The 11205-nt window shown below is 35.9% G+C and overlaps 1 long non-coding RNA gene across 2 annotated transcripts; it reads left to right on the top strand.

The window, feature by feature from the left end:
* Positions 1-5423: 5423 nt before the first annotated feature.
* Positions 5424-8334, top strand: LOC141629759 (uncharacterized). 2 transcript variants are annotated; one of them, XR_012537347.1, is made up of 7 exons: positions 5424-5650; positions 6090-6147; positions 6231-6312; positions 6480-6536; positions 7004-7238; positions 7750-7823; positions 8107-8334. It is a non-coding gene; the product is annotated as an uncharacterized LOC141629759 (long non-coding RNA). The 2 variants fall into 2 exon arrangements; XR_012537346.1 differs by lacking the exons at positions 5424-5650; positions 6090-6147 and having other exon boundaries at positions 6166-6312; positions 8107-8333.
* The last annotated feature ends 2871 nt before the right edge of the window (positions 8335-11205 follow it).

Raw genomic sequence — 11205 nt, 5'->3', positions numbered from 1 at the left:
GATGCTTTTTCTTCTTAAGACTTTGCTTGTTAGAATACTTGTAAAACACCCTAGGATGTGTCATGCTAGTATCCTTTGACCCATGGTTTAAGGCCTAGTCAAGAGTACCTTGTGGTGTGATAACTCCTTGGCTACCGTTTATTCCAAGGTGACCCTTGAAACCATGCATACATCCATCATCCATGTTCTACCACATTTTTGTCACAAAAGGGAATGGGCACAAAAAGAAATCAATGTGAGTTCAATGAAATGAAAAGTGAAAGAAAGTTTGCAAAAATGCATCAAATGAAAAGAGGAGCAAAAATAGAACTCCTAAGCTTCAAATACAAGGCGCCCTCATTACTAATTGGGGTGACTTTGAAAATGTTCAAAAGAAAATGCAAAAAGTTGTCAAGTGTTGAAAATGCCAAAAATCAAAAGAAATGGCAAAGAAAGTGTTCTCAAATGTCAAATGCCACAAGAAATTGGGGGAAAAACAAAAACAAAAGCAAACTCCCAAAATGAAACTCAAATTCTATCGATCCCTTTATCCATCGTATCCATTTTTGTGCATGGTAGAGAGGGGACGACCCTTCTTCTTGTCTAGGCAAGAGGGGGAATTCCGCGATCCTCCAGTGTTTCTAACACCATAGGGAGTCTACTCTTGACAAAAGCATTTAACGATTGAGGACAAAGGTACCCTAGCTTGACACATTTTGGAGGTGATTTATTGGTATCCTTCTAGGCTTAGTAGTTTGAATAAATTGTATCTATGAAGGAGTGTGTACCCTTGAATTGCTTCCCTTGTAGATAATTAACGCCACTTAGATGAGGAAAGTGGCTATTCTTTTGTAGATGCATCCATTACTTGATTTTGTGTGCTTAATGATTGGATGTGTCGCCATTTTGGCAAGACCCACCTTGCCTTGCAAGAAGGCATCCTACCTCATGGTTGTCTTGTTGTGAGTTGAAGGGGCGGAGTGAGACCCGCTAATTGTCTCATATCGGTTATGTTATTAGGTTAGTTTAAATAAAGGTCTAGTTTTAGTCACCTCTTTACTCGGGACGAGTAAAGGTTCGGTTTGGGGATATTTGATGTGAACATTATTTGCGCACATTTAGTCCCCTAATTGAGCCTATTTTGCATACTATTATAACATTCTTTGGCCATTTTATCCGTCAAAACCTTCCTATTTGCTTTTCTATCGCATTTCATATGTTTTGTAGAAAAGGAGATAATAAGACGGAAATCCCCGCCTTTCATGCATATTTGGATGCTACTTGACGATACTAGATGGACTAGTATGAAGAGGAAGCAAGGACTAAAGATCAATCCCACAAGAATAAAACGGAAGTGAGCAAAAGGGAAGAAAAGAAGGAGAATCACTGCTGAAGAACAATCCGAGCGGATTGTCTCCAATCCGCCCGTCTCCTCACAACACAATCCGAGCGGATTTCCACAAAGACGCTCGGATTGCCCCATTAGAATCCGCCCGGATTCCGTCGAATCCGCTCGTCTTGCATCAGCAGAATCCGCCCGTCCCGACCCCAGTACGCACGGATTTCTTCACAGCATAATTTCGTCTTCTTCAAGCCACAAAGAAAGAAGCCCTTCCTTCGAGAAATACCGGCTCCTCCCTGTTCCATTTAAAAAGTGTAATTACTAGTTTAGCCCTTAGTTAACCCTAAATGCATCCACCTAATTTCAACTATAAATACCCCATCTTGGTAATTAATCAAGGGTGTGGTTTTTAGGAGGAAACTCTCTTAGATTAGATTAGGAGTAGATTAGAATAAATTATCATTTAATCTTTCCATAAATTACACATTAATCTCTCCTTAATTATTGTTCAAGTTTATTATTCAAGTTTGTTACTTTTGGGTAATTAAAGATTATTGGGTTATTATTGGAGGATTGACAACCCTTCATCAATCAATCAAGTTTCTTCTATTATTCTTCGCTTTATTATTTGGATCATCTCAAGTTTGGTATAATTCCTTTACTCTTTAATCTTTATTGTTCATTTCTTCATTCTATTATCATGTTTATACTTGTTGTGATGATTGACACCATTAATGACATGTTTCCCATGATAATGAGTGAGTAGTTACTTAGCTAGGATTAGTGGGTAATTAAGGGAAACCAACATGGGGATTGATTCATGCTTAATCTAATATGTTCACATGATTAAATTGCTTGCTTGTTGTGATGTCAACTTTATGCACATGTTATGTTTGATGAAATGCTAAGCCTATGAATCCTTGCATTTTTACCATCTCTTATCTACTCAACTTGACTCGTAAGACATAAACCAACTCGAGTCTTGTTAGACCATGCATAGAAGTTGAATAGGAGGAAAGTAAGTCGACTTGTAGGTGTTGTACAATCTAATCGATTCGGCTCCGGGACCCAAACCTTCCTATGAACCGTAAGACATAAACCAACTCGGTTCCTCCGCAACATTAATTGCTTGCTTAACCTTGTAAACATGTTTGTATGATCAACACCATGAATCCCCTATGACCCCATGATATCCTAGCACTTTTAATCAATTGTTTACATCCTTCCTTTTATTACTTGTTTTACCTTATTGTTTGCATTAGTCTAAACGCAACTACAAACCCAACCAAATTGTGACACTAGCATAAATTGAGATAGATAGACTTAGAACCCAAAGCACACCGTCCCATGGATCGACCTCGACTTACCGCTAACTAGTTGTATGTTGAGTATTATAAATGTGTTTGATTGGATGAGTGACGACATCATCCACATCAAGCACACTACTACAAACCCGTTACATTAATGACGCTTTTGTATTGATGCTTTTATAAAGCGTCAACCGTAATAACCCTCCAATTCTATTTTTTTGGGAAGAGTAGGTCTCCTGAGAGACGGTCTCTTAATAAACTTTATTGAGAGATTATTGTACAATTTTAAGAAAAAGTGGTACTAATGATAATACAATAGGTACAAATAGTGATTAATAATAACATGGGTACATTTATTATGTAAATAGGTACGAAATTACTATGTTACGATCAACAACAAAAGGGATAAGAAATACAAATAAAAGGGTATGAAAAATTGGTCTCTCAATAACTTAGTGAGAGACTGTCTTTCCCAAGTTTTAGTGTTTTGGTAAACCGCTCCATATACTTCTAATTATAGCACAATACATAAATTTCATCTAAAATTCCCCGCTAACCCATCGCCCACTTTATCAATGCCACTCGTTATGCCTCATTTCTTCAATTAAAAAAACCCTAACCTTCAAAATTCCCATTCAATAATCATCAATATTCCGTTCAATCATCAGCAAAGACGATTCAATAAGCAATTTTCTGTTCAATCTACCAATCAATTCTAATTATTCAACTCACAAAGATACAATCATAGATTCGTTTTTTCATTCATTTTCAATTACTTGTATGTTATTGATGGTAATTTTAATTGCTTTAATCGGATTATGGGCGTGCTTCATAACTTCGATCATCAACAAAGATGATTAAGTTATTGCTCTTCGGGACATATTCAGATAGTTCGGTGCTATCTGAACTCGATTTCGTTCTTTGTTTAATTCCGATTCTTATTTTTTGTTTGATTTTAAGTTCAATTATGAAATCTAGGGTTTTGGTTCGAAGTTTTAAGATTCAAATTAAAGTTGTTAATTTGTGTTTCTTTTTTAATTATGTTCTGATTCCATATTTATGGTTGGTGTTGTGGTTGTTGGTTTAGCTAGGCGGGGGTTGTTATGAGCGGTAGTGGCAGGACGCTGATAGTGGCGGGTTGTGGACTGCCGTGAGGCAGGATGGACAGATGGTGGGAATTGGGTGGTGGTGTGTTTTTTGATCAATAGCTCTTGTTGTATTAGTTTTTGAGGGAGTACATGGTATACAAACGATGTAAACATCAAATTTACAGTCAAAAGAACAAAAAACAACTAAAGCTCATGACTACAAAACAATCATACTATATTTGTTTTGTTCTGCTATTAGTTTTTAACTGGTCATCTAATTTATAATAATGGTGACTGATTCAGCTGCTTGAGTTGCATCGCGTGGAAATCATATGAGACATGATGATAATGTTTTCATTATAAATGAAATGGTCAACTTTGTGTTAGTATTATAGCATTGACCTGCCACCCAAGTTTTTCGGCTCGGGTCAGTATGTGTATGTTAGCATCTGAGTCCAATCACTTGGGTCTTGGGATGTCTCAGGAGTGTAATTAACCATCCATCATATTTTTATTGCTCAAATGTTATGTTGCTTAACATGTTCATGTGATTTGCTACTGTATTTTAGTTATCGAGTATTAAATAAAGCTTGCTTGAAATTCCATGTACTGAAATGGGCATATAATCTACACTAATCTATTTTAGAACTTCATCCTAGGCTTTTATATTTGCTTTTATTAACTCTAGACCAAAGTAATGAATTATTTGTCAATCTGAGACCAAGTTTAGCTGCTTGTTGGGCATTACTTGTGGAAAATGATAAGTCATTTGACCTGACTAACCGACCCTTCATTTTTCATGACTTATTCTAACTTTCAAGCTAACAGGAATTCAAGCAAGGGACCTAGCTTACGGGTACATTTCAATCCAACATTGATCTTATGTGTTATTATATTGTTAGGATTGTACTCCCTAACAGTTTATTTTTGCCCTAGTATCAAACTATTAAAGTTTAGTTTATACGTATACGTTATATTTTAATATCACGCAATAAGCAGACCGGACATGGTTGACCCATTGGTTGAGTTAATGGATCATTCCATTGAACGATTAAAACCAATTAAGATTTCTCTCGAAACTGTAGTATTTATAATTTTTTTAAGCAAATAGTATACAAAAGAGTATAGTACAGTTTCCTTCAGCTACTAGTATTCTTTCTTGAATTAATAGTTAAAATATCTTAAGCTGATAGCATATTTTGTTGAATTGACTTTATTTTGATAGCGTATTACTCTATATTCTTGAGTTGGTAGTACACTATAACATAACTACGGTGATTGTGTAGCTTTTCTGAGCTAGAGCCACTAGTTATTTGTACCCAATGCAGGGACCATGGGCCTCTTTCTGTGGTCCGGAGTCACCACAAACGAATATTTTTCGAAGTATTTTGGTCAAATCCTTAGGTAAAAATAGCGTAATTTTTTTATGTAAATACCATATTTTCCATGGGAAACCCAGAAGAAAAAAATTCAGGATCCGCTACAGGTTGTGCCCCGGTGGTGTCATCTTTTTTCCCATTTCCTGTATGGACGGTTCTTTTAGAGAGAAAAGCTTACAAACACGTTAATATATACTCTTCAGTCTTCAGGTTTCAGTTATTAGTTTACTTTTAATTAACATACTTAACACACACACACACACACACACATAAAAAAAAAAAAAAACTAATAGACTCAGATGAAATAAAGCTATCACTACTACAAATCCCTTAATTGCTTTATAACATTTTGTATTGAACATCCTTCTGAATGTGACTGTTAAATTTTCTCTTCCTTTTATCAAATGATAGTGTCTTATAAACGTCCTGAATTTGGTAAATTTCTGATGAGACGGTTGAATGATGTTTGATTCTTCAATTTCTTCAATTGCGAGGATTGATTTTCCTTATAGTAATCCATCTGCCCTGGAATTAAGCAGGTAAGGGCGTAAGGTATTTATTTCTTCTGATAACTTTTTATCACGCTCGAGAAGGATACAATTTCTTCCTCCTAATTCAGTCCTGCATTTATTATAAATTTTGTTTAGTGATAATTTTTTTCGTCTAACAATTTGTTCAGTGATAATTTTTTTCCTTTTTTCCAGTTTGAATGACAAGGCTACTTTAGTACTATTGCTATTGTGGTACTATAGCTGCTAACTGAAATTGTTGGTTTCGTTTCGAGGTTTTCGATCCATCAGTTTGAATGACACAGGCATGCTTAATTTTTTCTACAATTTATTTTGATTTATTGAGCTCTTAGTCTCAATTTCAGTTTAATTTAGAGGTGGGTTTACCTGTGTTTTGTCTATTAATTGCTTAATTTGCTCTTGATTTGCAATTTTAATTGAATTTTCAGCAACTAATGTTCATTAACTTTGTTCAATTTCAGGCTATGTATTGAATGAGTATTTGAACTTCTTCACAGTTGCCAATTTCCTCACATTTGGGTATCATTTAGTAAACTTTTTCTTAGTTCGGTTTCATTTTTTGGGTGTTTGTGACGTGAAGATCGATTAATTCTTGCTAAAAGATGATGTTTGGGTGGGATATCATCGCATTTCACAGGCCAATGCTTTTTTGGTGTAGGACTCAAGTTTTTAGGGTGAAGTCAGGTACTCTCTCTGCCCTAATCATTTTGTTACCTTTAATTAAATTACTTCTCATAAACAACTAGTGAGGTAAACGAATGACTTAAGACAAATGGAATATTTATCTGTGTTTATTGTATATGTTTGGGGGTACAAGATGACTATTTTGTTTGCCACTGAATTTATGATAGGCTAACAATGCAGCAAGAATCAAGATAAGGGAAACTGATGTTATTGCAAGCGTGAAGGTAGCGTATATTACATTTATTTGGTATTATTCACTTGTCTTTCGATTTCTTACACTTTACACTTTACATCTCTTATTTTAGACGAAGCCTTTTATCAGTTCGACCATGTTTTAGGGGCTTTGTGTAGAAATGGTTATAGTAATTGTAAAACGCCTTAGGTGATGTAATTTCAAAATTTGTCATGTTTCTCAAACCGCTATCCTCGCATCCTACTCCTACAGTGATGTAATACCGATTTGGTTTACGTCGATAACTAACTCTTTTTTGTCAGTCTGTCTTTTCCACATTATGAGACCTAAGGTTTTCACTATTTAGATGTATGGTAGGTTACTAGAATTATTATACAGTGTACCCAATCCAATGCAGCTGTCACTGTGAAACTAATCCCAACATTATTGTCACACCTAGTTAAGTATTTGAGCTAAATGGAGCATCTTCTTATGGATTGAACTTCTATGTTTCTGCAGACAGCTCTAAGCGGTACAGGAGTGCCATGGGTCAAGTAATTACCTTCGATGCTAGTTCTTCAAGTGATCAGCCGGAAATTAATGTCAATGATGACGAATTTCTACATTTTTGACACATCCGCTGTCTCTGCCATAATTACATTGGCCAAGGTTTAGCATCCTACCTCCAAAATAAAACCACAACACAAGTAAGCAGCCAACTGACAACCCGTGACCAATTGACAACTTCTTTCAGGTACAATACTACTCCTTCCCTTCGTCTCAAATCATTTGTTTACCTTCAACTAAAATACCCGCCACAAAGAATAAAAATGGTAAAAAAATGACTGACGGAGGGAGTAAAATATAAGGTTCCATGGTTTGTTATTTTGTATATTCAATTGGGTATAATTTAAAATAGGTCTTCTTATTTGTCTTTCTTAATCAATATAGTTGATTCTCCTTGTGTATTTAACGGGATTTGCTTGGCTTTGATGCTTTAAATTGAATTTATTAGTAGTACTTGGACAGTGGCGGAACAAGGTTTACTATTGGAACGAGACAAGTTAGGGGAAAAAAATCGGAAATTTGAGCTTAAAATCTCAATTAAACTTGTCAGTAGTAATAATGATTTGTTGGGGTATTGTAATGGAGAAATCTCAGTTGAACTTGTCAGTAGAATGGACTTCGTTTTCTGTGTAGGATTCGAGTTTTTATCGAACTAGGATACAAATTGATCTTTGTTTTTGCCACTGAATTTATGATAGGTAAATGGTTTGGCTAGAATCAAGATAATGGAAACCGATACTATTGCAAGTGTGAAGGTTCTGTATAGTTTATGGTTAGTTTATACTCTCTCTTTCTTAGTGAATTGTTTACCTTTACCAATTTTCTTTTTTTATTTTGAACAAAGATAAATTAATGACTAGCATAAACAGAGTACTTCATTTCCCTTAGTAACTACAAGTATGGCTCTCTTTAAGCAGTTGGTACTTACAATATTAGCTATTCTGTCCATTTGCTGAACTCACCCAACCTCTAGGAATCGATGTTGAATCACCAGGCCATCTAGTGGTGTCAACTGTCAAGCCTAACAACTGAAGTAGCATGTTTGCCCGTTATAGGTTTCAGATTTGTCATATGGTGAAGATGTGCCTTAATATGTTGATTGAAGCCCCTTTGACATTGCGCCTATATGATTGAAGCTCCTACCACGTTCAAACTACCAAGTGTCCTTGTCTAGCTAGTTACTTAACATTATTTACGATTTTTTTGGATAATTTTATGTTGGATTTTACTATCATCCGGACCTCTTTTGGTATTTTTGATTTTATCGTACTAAAAATTACGTACTAGCTTATATTAGTTTAATTATCAATGCTAGCAATATTTATGACGACGAGACGATATATGTATCAAACATATGATTATTTATAAAAGTACGTGGGTACTCACTTACTCACTACGTCATTCTATATATATATTGCATTATGTTTTTTCATGATTTAGTAATAGCTAGTAGTACCATTACGTACTTATAGGTCTGTTTAAGTAATCTCTACGATTTTATCAGGAAATTAAAATCTAAAAAATCTATAAGCTGAAATTATATTGTGACAATCAAAAGTGTCAATATATAACTAGTTGATGCCTAATTATGTCTCATCGAGTGACACATAAAAGCATCAATCACTTGAGACGCTTAAAAGCGTCAAATTTGTTGACTAGAAAAACCATCAATGGTCACTGACGACGGTTAAAAGCGTCAAATTTGTTGACAATTAAAAGCGTCAATAGTCCATAAAGACGTTTAAAAGCGTTACATATGTTGACAATAAAAACCGTCAGTAATCACTGAAGACGCTTAAAAGCATCAAATTTGTTGACATTAAAAGCGTCAATAGTCCATGAAGACGCTAAAAAGCGTCATAATTATTGACTAAAAAAGCGTCAAAAAATACCGACGGCCTAAAATTTGACGCTTTTATAAAGTGTCGATAAAAATAAAATTGACGCTTTAAAGCGTCGAAAAACGCCTGAAAAAGCGTCACCAATGCAAGGTATGTGTAGTAGTGGCATGACAAGTAGATATCAAGCCAATCCAGGTGAGAGTCATTGGATAGCCATCAACAATATCCTTAAGTACAAGAGAAGAACTAAGGATTCATTCTTGGTGTTTAGAGGAGACTCCAAGCTAAGTGTGAAGAGTTACACTGACTCGAGCTTTCAAACTGATAGGGATGATTTGAAATCCCAGGCTGGCTTTGTTTTCATGATTAATGGTGGGGCGGTTTGTAGGGTAATATCCGTATAAAACCCCTTAAAACTAAGGACTATAACGTAATTTATCATGTGATTAATGGTCATAAACGAAAAACAAGAGAAACGATAAAAGAATAAGAATCAACCTCGGGTCCTGTGTAAAATCGGCCTAAGAACAGAAATCAACGCAGATTTCCTCCTAATCGTTGCACCCAAGATCGTCTGAGACTATGCCCCTTGTGCTAGAAATTTCTCTCTGATTGCCTTGCAATATTGAGAGAGTTTTTGTGAGTTTTCTGATGTGAGATCTAGAATTTCAGAGAGAATGCCTCCAAAACCCTAATTTTTGTGCAAACGACAATGATTAGGTCAAAAGGAGAGAGGGACTCTCCTTTTGTTCGGCCGTGAGGTTGCTAGGGGAGGGAGTGGGCTTTCCACTTTCTCCTTATTTAACTCGTGGTCCGACTCATTTCGCTAAAATGTATATGACGGGTTTTTATTATAAATCGTTATCCTATATCGGATATTAAAATATCGACTAGTAACATGAAACAGTCGACATATTAATACTTGTCCGACATTGACAATATTGTATAATTAATTAATTCAATATACATTAATTAAATATAACCGTTTATATTCAATTTGCGAATTAACCGCTTAATTCACCTTAGCCAGTATTATTTAATCCGTATTAAATAATTATCTCAACATCGCGTTTGACTAATTATTAGTCAATAACTCCGACTAACCGCTTAGTCATATTAGGCATCAACATGACTGCATTTTCATGCCGTCACATCTCTCAAACGTATCCTATAGGTGTGAATTTTAGGGACCAGTTGATCACCGCCATCTGTATGACAATAACGTCAAACTTATCTAGCAAGCCAACCGTTATTGATAAACGTGGACCAACTGATAATAATACAAAAGTATACCCTTTAATCCTTTTAGAGATTTATATGTCATTGCACTAACTGTAGAGGACACCAGCCCCAACAAGCTCCCACTTGTCCGTACAAGTGTACGTGCAATAACGTTATCCGCACTAACTGGAGGACACCGGCTCCAACAAACTCCCACTTGTCCGTACAAGTGTATGTGCGATAACCGATTCTCATATCCATTTAAAATTTCTCCCACTCAATGTAAAACAATTTGCAGATTCGTATCCGCAAAGGTCGTATTTTACAATCGATCTGTATCAAGAGTGGTTTCCCCGACTAGAGAGTAACTTAACTGATAAAACGAATCCGTATTCGAGCATGGCCATGCATTTCGATTCTGACTCCTCGAGTGGCCCCGAGAAATATCGAGTACCGATAAAGGCTGAATATTTCCTTCAACTCGACTCCGCCGATCTAAGCACGGTATGAAATGACCCGAGAAAAAAATCTACTTGGCCCCTGTTACGGATGACCGTGAGAAAGAAACCAAAGTCACCCAAAATCTGCCTTAGTCTCAAGAGACAGTCGATAGTCAAAAGAATCGACTCTTAGGATCACCATGGAGGTCCTATCCACGACCTGGCACCGAATGTTATAAAACATTTAGGACTCCACGTCGTTGTCACAATTGTGTCCTACGAGATATCCGTACAACTCGGCTATGTGATTGGTCAGTCAACCGTTTGACTTATGGCTCGTTGAACCCACCATCAACCAACGTCACAAAATAATTGCCAGAGTTATCAGCTCACTTGGGCAATTAGGGACCATAATATAATGTTTGTTCAGTTCACTTTGTGGTGTTCAAGATTGTCGTACAACTCCACATGAAAAACAAAATATATAAATATCAAAACGATGATGTCTTATAGAGTACACGAGAAAATGAAACTAATCCATAAAAGAGTACTACAACTCAGGAACACGTTTAATTCCCATGGAAATAACATGCTCTTCATGCTTATCTTGTCGTAATGGTTTAGTGAGAGGATCTGCTATATTATCATCTGT

The sequence above is a fragment of the Silene latifolia genome, chromosome 2 (genome assembly GCF_048544455.1).
Source record: "Silene latifolia isolate original U9 population chromosome 2, ASM4854445v1, whole genome shotgun sequence".
Taxonomy (NCBI): Eukaryota; Viridiplantae; Streptophyta; class Magnoliopsida; order Caryophyllales; family Caryophyllaceae; genus Silene; species Silene latifolia.
The sequence above is the reverse complement of the archived record's forward strand: the minus strand, read 5'-3'. Positions and strand labels throughout refer to the sequence as shown.